The sequence below is a fragment of the Corapipo altera genome, unplaced genomic scaffold, assembly GCF_003945725.1.
Source record: "Corapipo altera isolate COAL_440 unplaced genomic scaffold, ASM394572v1 75, whole genome shotgun sequence".
Classification (NCBI taxonomy): Eukaryota; Metazoa; Chordata; class Aves; order Passeriformes; family Pipridae; genus Corapipo; species Corapipo altera.
Window position 1 is genome coordinate 15,934,917 of NW_020884887.1, and position 13,812 is coordinate 15,948,728.

At 37.5% G+C, this 13,812-nt stretch overlaps 1 long non-coding RNA gene across 1 annotated transcript; it reads left to right on the plus strand.

The window, feature by feature from the left end:
* LOC113947326 lies at nucleotides 1–8,369 on the plus strand. Its single transcript, XR_003527675.1, has 4 exons — nucleotides 1–96; nucleotides 5,952–6,057; nucleotides 7,691–7,863; nucleotides 8,260–8,369. It is a non-coding gene; the product is annotated as an uncharacterized LOC113947326 (long non-coding RNA).
* The last annotated feature ends 5,443 nt before the right edge of the window (nucleotides 8,370–13,812 follow it).

Consider the following 13,812-nt stretch of genomic DNA (forward strand, 5'->3'; position numbering starts at 1 on the left):
GTCTATGAAGCACGTGTCACACCCTAGTGTCCACGGCACTGAGTGAAGAGCTCCGCTCACGCTGTCGTGTGGACAAACTGGAGTTTGAATGTACTCGTGAGTCATGTTTGCTATGCACTAATTTGTATCTCCTTTCCTTTTTGGTCTATTGACATTGTCTTCAATAGACAGTACTCTAGAAAATACATTAATAAAATAGAGGTAAAAAACATTTCCTTACATCTTTCCTTTTATAACCACCATTTGTCTACATCTCCATCTCAGAAGATTTTATGGCTGTCAAAGCTGGTTCAGCGGATAACGTTTTCTGACTAAGACGAAGGGAGTCTCCTCTGCTCTCCCCCACTCTCTTCTGCTCACACTTTCCACAGAAGTTTAGCAGACTAGTAGATCAATTTTCAACTGAAAATAATGTAAATATAGCCTCTAGTAAACATTGCCAGTGTTAAACGGACCCAGCAAGTTTTCAAAGCCTTGCACTGGCCCCACTGTGACTGTACTGATTTCTGTCATATTTGGAGACAACCATGGAAACACAACCAGTTATGTCCAGTTTGGCCAGTTACAAAATTGTACAAATTCTCTTTCAAAATATACTCACAAAATACTTTGTTCGATTATGGTAAATTATACACTTCAATGATCTAGTGAACCCAGGCTTTCCTAACACACATACACAGGGAATAGGACGGTGGTATTTAAAATCCTACTATGGCTATGGGACAAATAAATTATGAGGTTTAACCAAATTCTCCCCTTTTTCATTTTCCTGAATAAAGGACTTATTACCTAAATGATGCTATTAGATGCTATTTAAGTTTGTCTAGCATGACTTGCATAGCATCTTTCACATTACAGTATCACAATTGACAAGAAAAGCAAGAACAGACAAGAATATTGTGCAATATTACCAAACTACCAGAACTATTGAAACCTTGACTTGTTAACTTCCTGAATGGATTTGAGACATGTCAAGATTGTCATAATCTTGACAAGTTTTCTCTCATTCATGTCTTTCCTCTTTCAAAAAGAACACCTTTTTTTTTTAAAGTAAAGTAAGTAAAACGCATTTTTTTAAATGTGAAGCATATTAAAGCAAGTTTAGATATTTGAAGAGTCTGGACTTTCAAACTACTGCAGATATTCATGGTGAAAAAGTACTTACTGATAAACCACCTAAAATCCTTCACAGTATAAAGCTTCAAAGCAGTGTAAATTCTTCAGGCAAAATTTTTATATATCAAATTTTTGTGTGACCTAGGGCCAGATCTTCAGCCAGTCCAACTCACAGTAGATCCATTATCTTCAATGAAATGCTGCAGATCCACCTTTGGAGTACTGACCCATAATCTTTTAATACACCTTAGCTGATTAATGCTGATTCTGCTTTCTATAACTATTTTCTTGTATTATTCCACCTACCTTTCTGGAACTCACTTGCACAAATGTGAGAGAGATGCAAATCTGGGCCTTATTGCAGCCTAAGCACTTAAGCCTCCTTACAGCAGATACCACGTAGCAGCTGTAAGAGACATTAGAGAGTGAATCCTTGAAAGCACAGGAACAAAAATCTCCAACTAAACACAACATCTCCTTCTCTGTGATCTTTTTTAAGAATAAACTTGAAATATTTCCCCAGAAGTTTGTGATACAGGAAAAACACCTCTTATAGGAATGTTGGTTTTTCAGATAGATTGAGGTAACACAACAAATTCCAGTAAATCTAAGATTTTACGAGAATTCTCTGAGTCAAATAACCTTAAGTTCCAGCAGCATCTTATATTGTGTGGGTGCACTATCCATCAAAACCACTCTGCATATCTGGAGATGCTGATATTGTCAAATTGGGCTGACAAGAAAATCAGAGTTCTGTGGAGCTTGGAGCTTACCTTTGCTGGGCACTGAGGAGCATCCTGCCCCTGCACTCCAAGGGGAGTGAGCACAGGGTGAGAGAAGCAGCTCAATACAAGTGGGAGGTTGAAACACACGCTCTGCTGCTGCTGACACATATCTGGAAGAGATGAACCTTGAATCAGGTTCATGTTGTCGTCAGGTATAATGATAGGAGAATAACTCTACAGATTAGAAAAGAGAGAGAATCTACTTGAGAAAGAAGAAAAGGTATTTCACTATATGGAAGTATTGCAGCAAAAGAACAGAAAAGACAGACTTATACATCATGCTTCAAGAAGGGTGTTATTTATCCAGACCCCAAGCTTGCCTGTAGGGAAGCTGGATCGTGCTTATATGCAGAAACCTCTGGTTTAGCACAAATAACATTCTGCAATGTACTCCCATTTTCAGATAATGATAAAAATGGGAATGTCAGAAATATGAGGAAAGGTTTGTATGCTAAGAAGCTTGAACTGATCTAATGAAGAGTTCACGAGACTGACATAGGCAATAAATCTGCTGTTAGAACAGCACAAATAATGGAACAGGCAGTTCAACAATTACACTACACTATGAGTTTTCTTTGAGCAGTGTATAAAAAAGAAACACTTGGACTGACTTCTGTCACTGGAATAGAATATAGGAAAGGGAACTATTTTGATGACTGTAGACTCAGCTTGTAGCACCTATAAAAGAAGGAGCTTTCAATTGCATCTAGGTAGAAGCTGAAGCCGAGTCTCTAAAATATTACTGGAAACACACTTGATGAGCAGTGAAATGTGGCAGTGATGCATTAATCTGGATAGTTGTTTTCACTGAAGCACTGTCACAGCAGGACAGAAGATGGTGCAATATTTTCCTGCCAAATCTGAACAAGGAGTAACTTCAATACTTGTGAATAAGCCTGGATTTTTGTCATCTGTTTTACTTCTGTCACTTGTACAGTCGTTTCTGCTTGTCTTTGCTGATATTTATAACCCTGTACACTGTTCCAAATCCCCGCTGCTTTTTGACTGCTCTGGCCAAATTTGTTTGAATTCTCTTTGCAACAGGAGGATTCCTAGGTTTAATAGGTTTTTAATGACTATTAGTTGCTTTGCTCAGGGACTCCCCGAGGGTCATATTCCACAGCGGAGAAGTGCATGCTTTGAAAAACGGAGTACAAAACATAAACAAGGAGAGAGCGAGAATGTAAAATTTGGAATTCCTGCACATTCGTTTTTTCAACAGAAAAGCAAAAAAAAATTATGTGTGAGAAATACTTTAAGAGTTTGCATGTTTGAGTTTTTTAAAAAAATTATTCACCCTCCTTGCTTTTGTGAGGGCTACACTGCACTCTGTGTAAATAAGCTTATTATCTTTGCTTTAGCATTTTAAGATTATAGGATAATCTAGAAGATGCAGCAAGAAAATACTTTCATATGTTCCATCTCTTACCTAAGAAGGATCTTGCCAGACATTTATTGATTTGTGCTTCAGGTTTATGCTCACTAATCTGTCCTGCTACCTATAATTGAAAACATCTTATGTCCCTTTTCCATATCCCCATCCCATTATATGAGAATATGTGTGTGCATCATATAAATTTGTAAATGGTTTATGTACTTATGCCTGAAGACATTCTAGGATGTTGCTCATATATACAATTTGAAAGCAATTCACAAGTGATGATAATAGCACACACAGAGGTATATGTTTCAATGGGAATACAGGCAAGCAAAGAGACATATATACATATATCACAGACAAAATCAAGAAATTAAACATTATCTTATCTTAAAAAAAAACCAGCTACAAAGGCTGCTATGCTACTGGGAGGAGAAGGAAGGGCTGCCCTGACTCAGGTAAACTCTGGGGTGTAATGTATATAATGCTTGCAAAGTAGTATTATGGAACCACAGATGAGAAAATTAGGAAATGGTATTGATTGCAGTTGTCGTGTCTTCTCTAAACCATTTGGATATTCTCAGCAGCATTCCCAAGGTGTATGCTAAATTAAATATATAGAAGAACATTACAAAATCCACATGATGGTGCTTCAATAGACTTATTGGCAATTAAGTTAGAGATGCACTTGTTTTTCACGGAATCTACAGCTTTAGCTCCAGAAAACAGTGACTATCTTGCAAACCGGACTGAAGGACATTACAGGGTCACATTTTAATGTCTGAATCTAATTTTCAGGGGGAAAATACCCTTCTACACATTTTGCAGCACCCTAGTATTTTTCCCACAGTGTCCTTTGCATTCATGTGAGATGATGTGTGTTGCTGTAATGAGACGAAGTGTGTTGCTGTAAGAGCTCCCTCCATTCCCATGGTAGTTCAGCAGCCTACACACACAAATGGCAGAAGGAAACCAGTGCCTGTCAGTTTGCACCTTAGAAAAATCTGACTGAGATTTCATTTGCTATCACCAAAAGAATTTTTAGCCTAAAGATGACAGCTGTCTCTGGCATGCAGAAACAGCCTTCTCTCTCTTCAAATATGGGCAGCTGAGGTTTATCCAGGAAATGTCAGAAGGAGTGACACGTTCAGTGCCAAGTGCCCTGAAAAGGACATGGTTTAACCAACTTAACCCATTCTAAATACAGAGTTTGGAGAAGGATCTTTTCACTTTCCAAGTTCTTGAAAGCAAATCTAAGCCACAGGTTTATAAATCTATTTGACTTTTGCATCTGTGTAACAGATTCATTACGTTTTCCCATATCGTTAACATGAGGGAAACATATACTAATCTTCCCATTGCCTCTTTTCCTCAAGGAAAAGTCTCCACTTACTCATTAATTTGATACAGAAATGAATTTCCTATGCCAAGAAGTTATTCTTGCTAGCATACTATATAAATTTCTCTGCAATCACAAAGCTGTAAAACCAACCAACTAGAGAAAAATCATTTTGCATCATCAAATATTGATTAAGTTAATGAAAATTTTGACAAACAGCTATATGATGGCATGAGATTAACTGCCTTACATGGTTTTGCTAGATATTTTTCCTTTGTAATTAAAAGTGAGTTTATATGTCACAGAAAATTATAAGAAGAAATGAAGTGGAATTAAATTAATTTTATATTAGACTCGAAAATGCAAATGATACCCTTTTGATATAAATTATAGTCTTTTTCCAGGACCATCTTTGGTACTTCAGAAGCAAAATGAAGTTACAATTTTACAGGCAATTTTAATAGACCAATTATTAGTATTAAGACAGTATCTTTAGCACTAGACAAAAACTGAGTCTCTTCTGTGCTTCAGAAATTCTTTCTTATATTCTATATATGTGCTCAGATTAAGAGGATTTTAGAAACATCCAAAACAAATAGACACAAAACTGTACTGGCAGTGTCAATAAGAAAAATACTGTGATAATTAGAATGGTTCTCATACTAAATTTCTTTTCCCCTTTTTCTCAACAGTTACCACTCTTGCAAGAAACTACAAGGAGTTCTATACTGATCAAAAAGATGAATTTGCAGTGTAAAATTCCAGCAATAAAAATGATTAGATCCCCCCAGTTAGTAGGCAATTATCTTCCATGTACTTTTGCAAACTGAGGGGCTTAGCACTAAGGGTAAGTGGAGAAATGTACTTTTGCATGATCTAGTTTCAGGCATATTCCCATGGGAAGTCATCGCCTCCTATAACATTTTCTAATACTTGTTTTGCAACATATGGTTTGTGAGCATTCAGAAGAAAACAGTATGACCTCTAAATAAATGCCATTTTTAAGAAGGACCATGTGTGCAATTAGAAGATTTTCAGAAGAGTTAAGTGGGGTTTAAAAGCTACTCCAGTACCTTTGGGCTGGAATCCCTGGCACAGATTGAACCAGAAGACAATCTTGATCAACAGTACCTTGGAGACAGGGACAGAGAGAAAGCGCTGGTGATGCTCAGCAGCACTGCTGCAAGGCCTGCTGGCCAAAGCCCAACAAGAGAGCAAGCTACACTCAGTTCTTAGGTGTGACAAATATTTCTCCCTAAGACACCCTTTTGGGATTATGTATAAAGACTTCAGTTCTTGCTGCCCTCAGTAAGGCTCTTTGTGCCATTGGCAGAATATTCTGGGAACTGCATGGCCTATAAAAGGCTCCGTTACAACTACTGGAGTTCAAGAAACTTCTGGTACATGTGCAGCACTCTCCATCATTGCCTCCTCCAAAGGTCAGTAAGATTACTTGGATTATTGGATGACTAAAGAGAGGGAAGGAGAACGAACATTTACAGTCATTCTCAATACAAGTAGAATGGTACCATCCAGAGAACATAAATCACTTTATAACTTATTATAATCCAATATAAAATTAATTTTATTCGTTGATTTAATCTGTTTTATTGTAAGTCAGGAAATAGTCCAAATATTGGACTTAAAAATCTCTGCTGTAAGGTTCAAATACCTCCTAGGAGTGCTTACCACCTATGAATAACTTTTTTATTTTTCATCTTATTTCCAAATGGAGATAAAAAAATCTGGATTCAGTCCAGAGCTGAGTTTCACTGTTTTACATGATATCTCAGCCTCCTCCCATGGATAGCTCCTCCAGGAAAGTATTATCCTCAGTCCCCATCAGCCCAGGCCATGTGGTGCTGTTTACTGTGTACTGTCCCCCTTCTTCTCATGTAACTCATCTAGGAGAGTGAATTTACAGCCCATGTGAACAACTCTGCAAACTATTTATCCTGAGACTGGTTTCAGCATGCCTGAAGGATAACCTGTAACTAACATCTTTCCAGCTGAAAGAACACGTTGGTCTCCATTTCTATTTACTTTTTTACCCTGTGCAGTAAATCTGCCATATGAATAGAAATTACTCTTATACTAGATAATTTCTGTGATGGCTATTTGCCCACTGAAACTAGATTTATTTGCTTATTTACAAAGTGTTTCAGAGGTATCAGAATTCTGAACAAATCCAGTCAACACTGACTTGGGCTGGCATTGAAGCAGTGGCCAGACATGACAGTTCCATATTCACTGCAGTGAAAGAATTTTTGAGTATCACTATATCACTCTTTCTGAATGCCTTCATGTATCTCAGTGAATCTAAGAAAAATGACATTCAAGCTTTCAAAAAGGCTTATTTTATTCTGAAACAGACTCTGTGAACATATCACTGAAGATACGCGTTTCTTCTGGTTCCCTGATTCAGTTATCAAATTTACTCAAGTGAGAGCTGAAATAAATGCTTTTGCCTTTTCATCTAAACGCCAGTCAGGAGACGGCAGATTGTACTCACAATCTGAATTATTTGTGAGTGCAATTTTGTGAAGATTGCTGTTGTATGGGCAGCTATAGGTCTGATTTTAAAATGGATCTTTTTTGAAAGAATCGGAGTAGCACTCCAGTGTATGTCTAATCTGAAAGCTATCCTCCCCTCTCCTTAATTCATGTGGGTTTGAGCATATGACTCAAGTTGGCTCTTGATGAAATGTCTTCTCGATCTTCTTAAAAAAATACTTCCAAATGTAAAATCCCCTTATTGTTCTTCTAGAGTATGTTGTAATCTTACTTTTTATTACCACTTGATTATTACATGCATCAAATCTTTTGATGGTGTTACACTGGAAATACTAGGACCCCTCCACAACTTTATCTAAAGGTAAGAAGCAATAACTATGTAGTTTCACATAAATTAAATTCCAAACAAAATCCCAACATTCTCAAAGAATTTTCCAAAGTGGTTTTCTTTACTTCCTCAACAATATTATGTTGATTTTTTTATAAGCCAGACAGGAACTATGCTCTACATGGATTTGGCCAGTCTGTAATGAATAAAATTTTTTATATTTTCTGCAGCACTTCATTATCAGGATTGTCTAGGTAAAGAACCAGCATTTGTTTTATCCTGCAACTTTATTGCACAGAGCCATTTCCCCAACAGTCTCATACACCCCTGCAGCAGTCCCCAAAGCTCCTACCTTCTTGCAGCTGCTGCCATTATCACTGAGTCACTGACAAATTGTATCATGGTAAATTGAGTTTTTATCATATTGCATTTAATTCTGGAGCAGTTTCTTTGGAAGGAAACATTTTTCACATCTTGCTAAAGCATGCCTTCTGCAGAGCAGAACTCCTACACTGAATCACAAACCGACTGCATCAGCAAGCACTGGACTTGCTCAGCACAGCATAAGCACACAGCATAATGTTACTTGAGCAAAATTTCATACTCCACATTATAATAATTGCCATTTTTATACAAAGCAAACCATTAGCCACATACAGATTAAAGCCATCTTAAGCCTTCCACAGGAAAAAAGATTTATTTTGGTATACAGGTGTTAGTATTTTTTCTAAACTGGACTATTGCTACAGTCTTGTATGTGCCGCACAACTTTCCTTCTGACTTTCTCTACTATCTCCAGGTGAAACACAAATGTGTCAGCTCTATGAGCCTCTGTTACTGCCTTTCTGAGGACAGAGAATAAGATATATTAGACCCATGATATTAACACAAGAAGATGACAAAAAAGAAAATAAATTCTCTCTCATTATGGTCCATCAGGTCCATCCAGCCCATACACACTTCAGTCAGGGGCAAAACAGAAACATCAGTTGTTCTGAACTCAAATCTGTTCTTTGGGGAAATGTGATGAAACTGCCGAATGCCTTTATTTTCTTTTGGTAATTACAAAGTCTTAACCGTGAAGCAGACCCACACCCACCTTTTCAGTTCATTACAATGGTTTTAGAGGGAAGAGTGTATTTGGAAAACAGCTACAGTTGAGTAGCTCTTAGCAAGGAAAAAATGTCATCCTGAGTCAAGCAGGAAGCTGGGGATATGCAGGCAAGGCACTCATCTGCTTGGATGGCAAGGTGAAAGACTACCTTCCTATGCCTTAGGTGAGGCTTAGAAAATGGCTGAGGGTTTATAGACTATGCATCACAGATGGGATTGTCTTGGAAACTAAAATCCTAGTTCGAAAAATTTGGGATTGCTCCAAACTTCTAACACTGGAGGAGGGTGGGAAGAACTACATATGTGAAAAAAGAAAACTGCTACAACACAGTCAGGAGCCCTCCTGAACTTGGACAACCAGTGTTCAACCCACTCCCACCCAAAATATTCCAAGTAACTAATTCTGCTCATGACCAAATTTTTGTAGATAATTTTTTCCATACAGACAGGGATTACAGAAGCTTTTTCTCAGAACTAAAATTTCACTTCTGAGGAAAAGACAACTTTCATTGGGAAAAAAAACATGCAAGAAAACCTCAGCAAGGTCGCACAACTACAGGTGGATATTAGATTTGATATAAAGTTAAGATCACAAGACTTTGAGAGGAACCCAAGCTGACAAAATTATGATTTAAAAACAGAATCACAAAATGGTTGAGGTTGGTGTGACCTCTGGAGTTGCCCTACACCACGTGTTCAGGTAGGAACAGCACCACACCACCAGAGTGGTGTCCAGCTGGGTTTCAGTATCTCCACTGACCAACACACTGCAACCTCTCCAGGCCAACACATTCCAAAAGTGCACAATGAATTAGGGACAGTTGTAGAAACAAAGATGGCATTACAGCATGAAGAAGACTAACTGAACTTTTCGTAATTAACAAAGAGAGAAAAGGTAGTATGGAAATGATAGAGGGACAGTACATACACACCATTAAGTTATTGTTTTGACAAAGTGACTTTTCTCTCCTCAGGGACATTTTATGTATTTGTGTAATTAGGGAACAGTCTGTCTGGGACTTGAAGAAAACAGGTTTTCCTACAATAGGAAGGAAATCAGACATTTCTCTCGCTGAATGTGATTGTGCCAAAATGAAATAACCTGACTATTTTTAAAGAAAGTGACATGACACAACATAAAATTGTATTGTGCACCTTTGCCTATGTCCCAACACAGAATCCCCACACAAGTCTAATCATTCCCATTATGTCAGCACTCTTAAAGCAGAACTCAGGTAGGGGCAGATGACTCTCTTTCTCTCTAATACTCTCTACGAGCTCCTAAATCTCTGTCACTGTCTGCTAAGGAAAACTCTGTATTTGACACTACTGAGTTGCATGACAGGTCACTGCAGAATTTATTCCCCACACATTCAGTATTTGTCAGTCGAAACACCTTTACTTCTCTTTGCCAAGTCTATTAATGTAAAGGGTTAGTGTCCTGACACAAGGCAATGATACTACATGGACTTTAAACATTAAATTAAATGTTACAGTACATTACACCAGCTGAAATGACATGTCCTGCTTCTGTCTTAAAAAGTGACATATTTTGTAAAGTGTGGTTCTGCTGAGAAGTTACTTTACAGAACTGGTATCGGGTTTCTACATGACATTGTGATGATTGACTTGCATCATATTTCTCAAGTTACAGATAATTTCTTTTGTCTCAACTTCCACCTTCATTTTAACTGACAATCACAAAATTTTTTCTTGAAAGCTGAGACTGAGGTAGAGATGTGTCAAGCCCTCGCCTGCTGCCACCATCCCCCACAGCTCAGCTGCAGCTGGGCAAGTCCTTCCTGCAGTTCCACAGCTACAGCTCAGGATAATGTGGGGCTGAACAAGAACATTTTAACAGCAATTTAGAAACATATTTGTAAAGACAACAGTCTAGTGAGGCTGTATTATTTATAATCAACCAAGTGCCCTAATAACCCTCACTGCACAATTCAGTAACAGCTTCTGCTCTGACTCACAACTCCACAGAAGTTTATTCCTCCTCTTTGGTCAATGAGAAAGCTGGAGGTAATTTGAGAAAGTTGTTTTCTAGGAATTTTTCAAACTCTGCTACCTAGTGCTCATTTCTGTTGGCAATGACCAAGCCAGAAATAGCATCCATCTGAAACTTCCGTACATTCAGAGGCTTTGAATGTGCACATAGAATTATTTTATTAAAGGTTACTGATTAGAATACTTCTACAGATTAAGGTCATAAACCACTTCACCTAGTGAGTGTATCAGTATGCCAGTAGCAGGATTACAGATTCTGTTGTGATCACACAGATGAACTGGTCAGTATTTTCAGCAATAAAATGATAGCTCTGCCGGTTTCCTCTCTGCCATGACTCAGAAAGGGATCACAGCCTGACAATGCAGTCCTCTTAAAAGGGACAGTTTAGCATTTGCCTGCCATTTTAAAATTGTAATTGTTTTTATTAATGATGTCTTCCTCAGCTCTCACTGTGATCTCTGTAAATCAGTGCAATTCAGCTGAATTTAAAGGGTTAAATCAGCATCAAACCAATACAGCAATGAGCCAAAAAGCCCTCGCAATCACCACAGCTCCACATCAGCTGTAACAGTCTACCAGAAATGTGTTCCCATATTAATACTCTAAATAAATATTTGACCTTGTCAAGTCTCATAACTAAATGCAGTCTAGGCTATACTTTAATTGATGTATACAACTGATTTTCTACACAAGCTTTTGCTTTTTTTTTTGTACAGAGAAGTCGAGACTGATTAAACAATAATCTGAAAGCAGAACAAGGCTTGGCAGGACTAACAGAGTTTAGAGAAGCCAATGGGCTGTGGATGAATTTTTAAGCGTACTGAAAAGCATGAGTTGAATGTCAAATTAACACACCTTTAATGTAATTTCTGACCTGGAAAATTCAGAGAGAAAGAGAACACCAGTAAATTAGTACTTTCTTGCTGCTGGTGGCAGGGTTTTATACTTCTGTGGGGGTTAATAAAGTTGGTAATTTAATACATTTTGTTACTATACAAATGTAGAACAAAGACTGTTCTATTACCAAAAACACAGCAACTGGAGAAACATCAATACTACTGATAATAACACTATTAAACTCTTTCAATATCAGTGGTGAGACACCAGTACTGTGCAAGTCTAGTACAGTGGGTTCCTGTTCTTCTTTCTGCCTTCAGAGAGACACAGAAGGGTACCTGGCACACAACTAAACCACTGCTAATGATCAGAAATGTCCAGCCCCCTCCAGCCTGGAAAGTACACTTGGACCCACCCAGTGAGTGGGTATTTTATGGCCAAACTCAGGCAGCTTAGACCTAGTCAGTGTTTCAGTCTTCAAGACTTAATGACAAACTTAATGAGATTACTCTGACCTTTCAATTTAACCTTTTTTCTTCTTCAAACTCACATGTATACATAAATTTTCTTGTCAAAATCACAGAGAGTACCTTCTCATTAAAAGTTGAGATGAGACAGGGATCCATTCATTTGAAATGAAAGAGCAATGTTACATTTGCAGTAGAACTTATTAAATAACTGAAATGGAAAAAAAATCATGCATTCTGCTCATGGGAAGTGAGAGGAGCAATGATTTTTAAAATGTAGATTTTTGATTACTGAATTAATTGATGTAGGAAACTGTCATTTTAAAGAATACAAAATTTTCTCTTAAAATACAATCCTCATTTTAAATTGTTATTTCCTGAATAACATTGAAAGCTGCTGCAATACACCTAATTAATGAGCCATATATATTTGAACATCTGTATTTTACTCTTCATTTATTTTCTTGCTCATCCACTTGGAGAAAAAACACTTGAAAATATTTAAATGAATATCCAGTCAGTAGCTAAACAGCAGTTGTCTGGTAAAGGGTCACCTATGTATGGTTTTCAGCAGAATGACCTTCTAATAACACCAACTTTCTGTCTTCTCAGCTCATAAATACAGTACAGTTCAGATTCTAAGGTATGTAAAATTGAATTCATCTGCCTCAGACTGGGATATGATTGATTTTGTTCAAATGCTACACCAGCAGATGCTCTGGATAAACTGACAAACTAAATATTGGTCATAGCTGGTTACTTCAAGTGATACATTTGGTGAAACAACTTCCCGTTCATTGCCTTCATTGCTACTATATAGGAGATAACTGCAGACTCTTCCTGCCACTCCACTCTTATCATTCTAGACCACAAATTCTTTAAGAAAGAAATGTAGTTTTTAATTATAATACATAGTGGCTTTTGGGTTGTTTGTTGGGGGGTTTTCTTCTAGTTTCTCCACGGAGTTACTCTGCACCCTTTTTCAGAGTTACTGGGCACATATAACAGTTTGCTGTCTTGGTGGAGACAGATTCTGACACTGGCAACTTAACAGGCATACTGCCAAACTCTGCAGCAGTCTCTTACTGACCTGCCTCATTGACATTTAAAATGCAGTAAAGAATGGATAAATGCTTGGCAAATATATCCCAGAAGTATTAGAAATGTTTACAGATAATAAAACAAATTAGCCAAAGAGGAGAACAAAGTGGCTTTACTGATATGAAACAGAGCTTTAGTACTCACAGTGCCAAACCAAACGTGTTAAGAAAGAAGAAATTTAACAAACAAATTGAGTCACATTTTGCAAGCATATAATCCTGAACTCTATGTTTAACAGTGTTATGACAGTCTGACTATCATAAATGCAATGCAATAGGTGAATGTACTTAAGGACCATTGAAATAAAGATCAAAACATGCTATTTACATTATATTTCCATACTTACTAAATTCAGCAGGCACATGCATATTTTACATGTTTCAATGAAAGCCTGACATCTCTCATTTAATTTCTTCTAAGTCTGCAGTAATGAAATTAAGGTACTGTCAGAATTTTTCAGTCACTGAGGGACTGCACTGCAATACCATAGAAGTTTGGAAAATAACTACCAAGAGAATGTAGCCAGTTATCTAACAGCTAACAGGAAATGAACACACTCTCTCACTCCCGATCAAGAAAATCAAGATTTTTCCATACTGACCTTCAGTGAAGGACTCAGTAGTCATTTAACCATCACATAAAATATGTCAATCCCTTCAGACCTCTTGATATGACACCAGACAAACACTGTCCTTGGAAAGAAAATGTACTGAATTTTCAGTCTTCAACCCCCAAAAAACCCCACCAATTTCTTGGTCCTCCTTCGACTTGTCAATCATCTGGGAACTTCTGGCAGACAAAGTCACAGAACAAAAAAAAG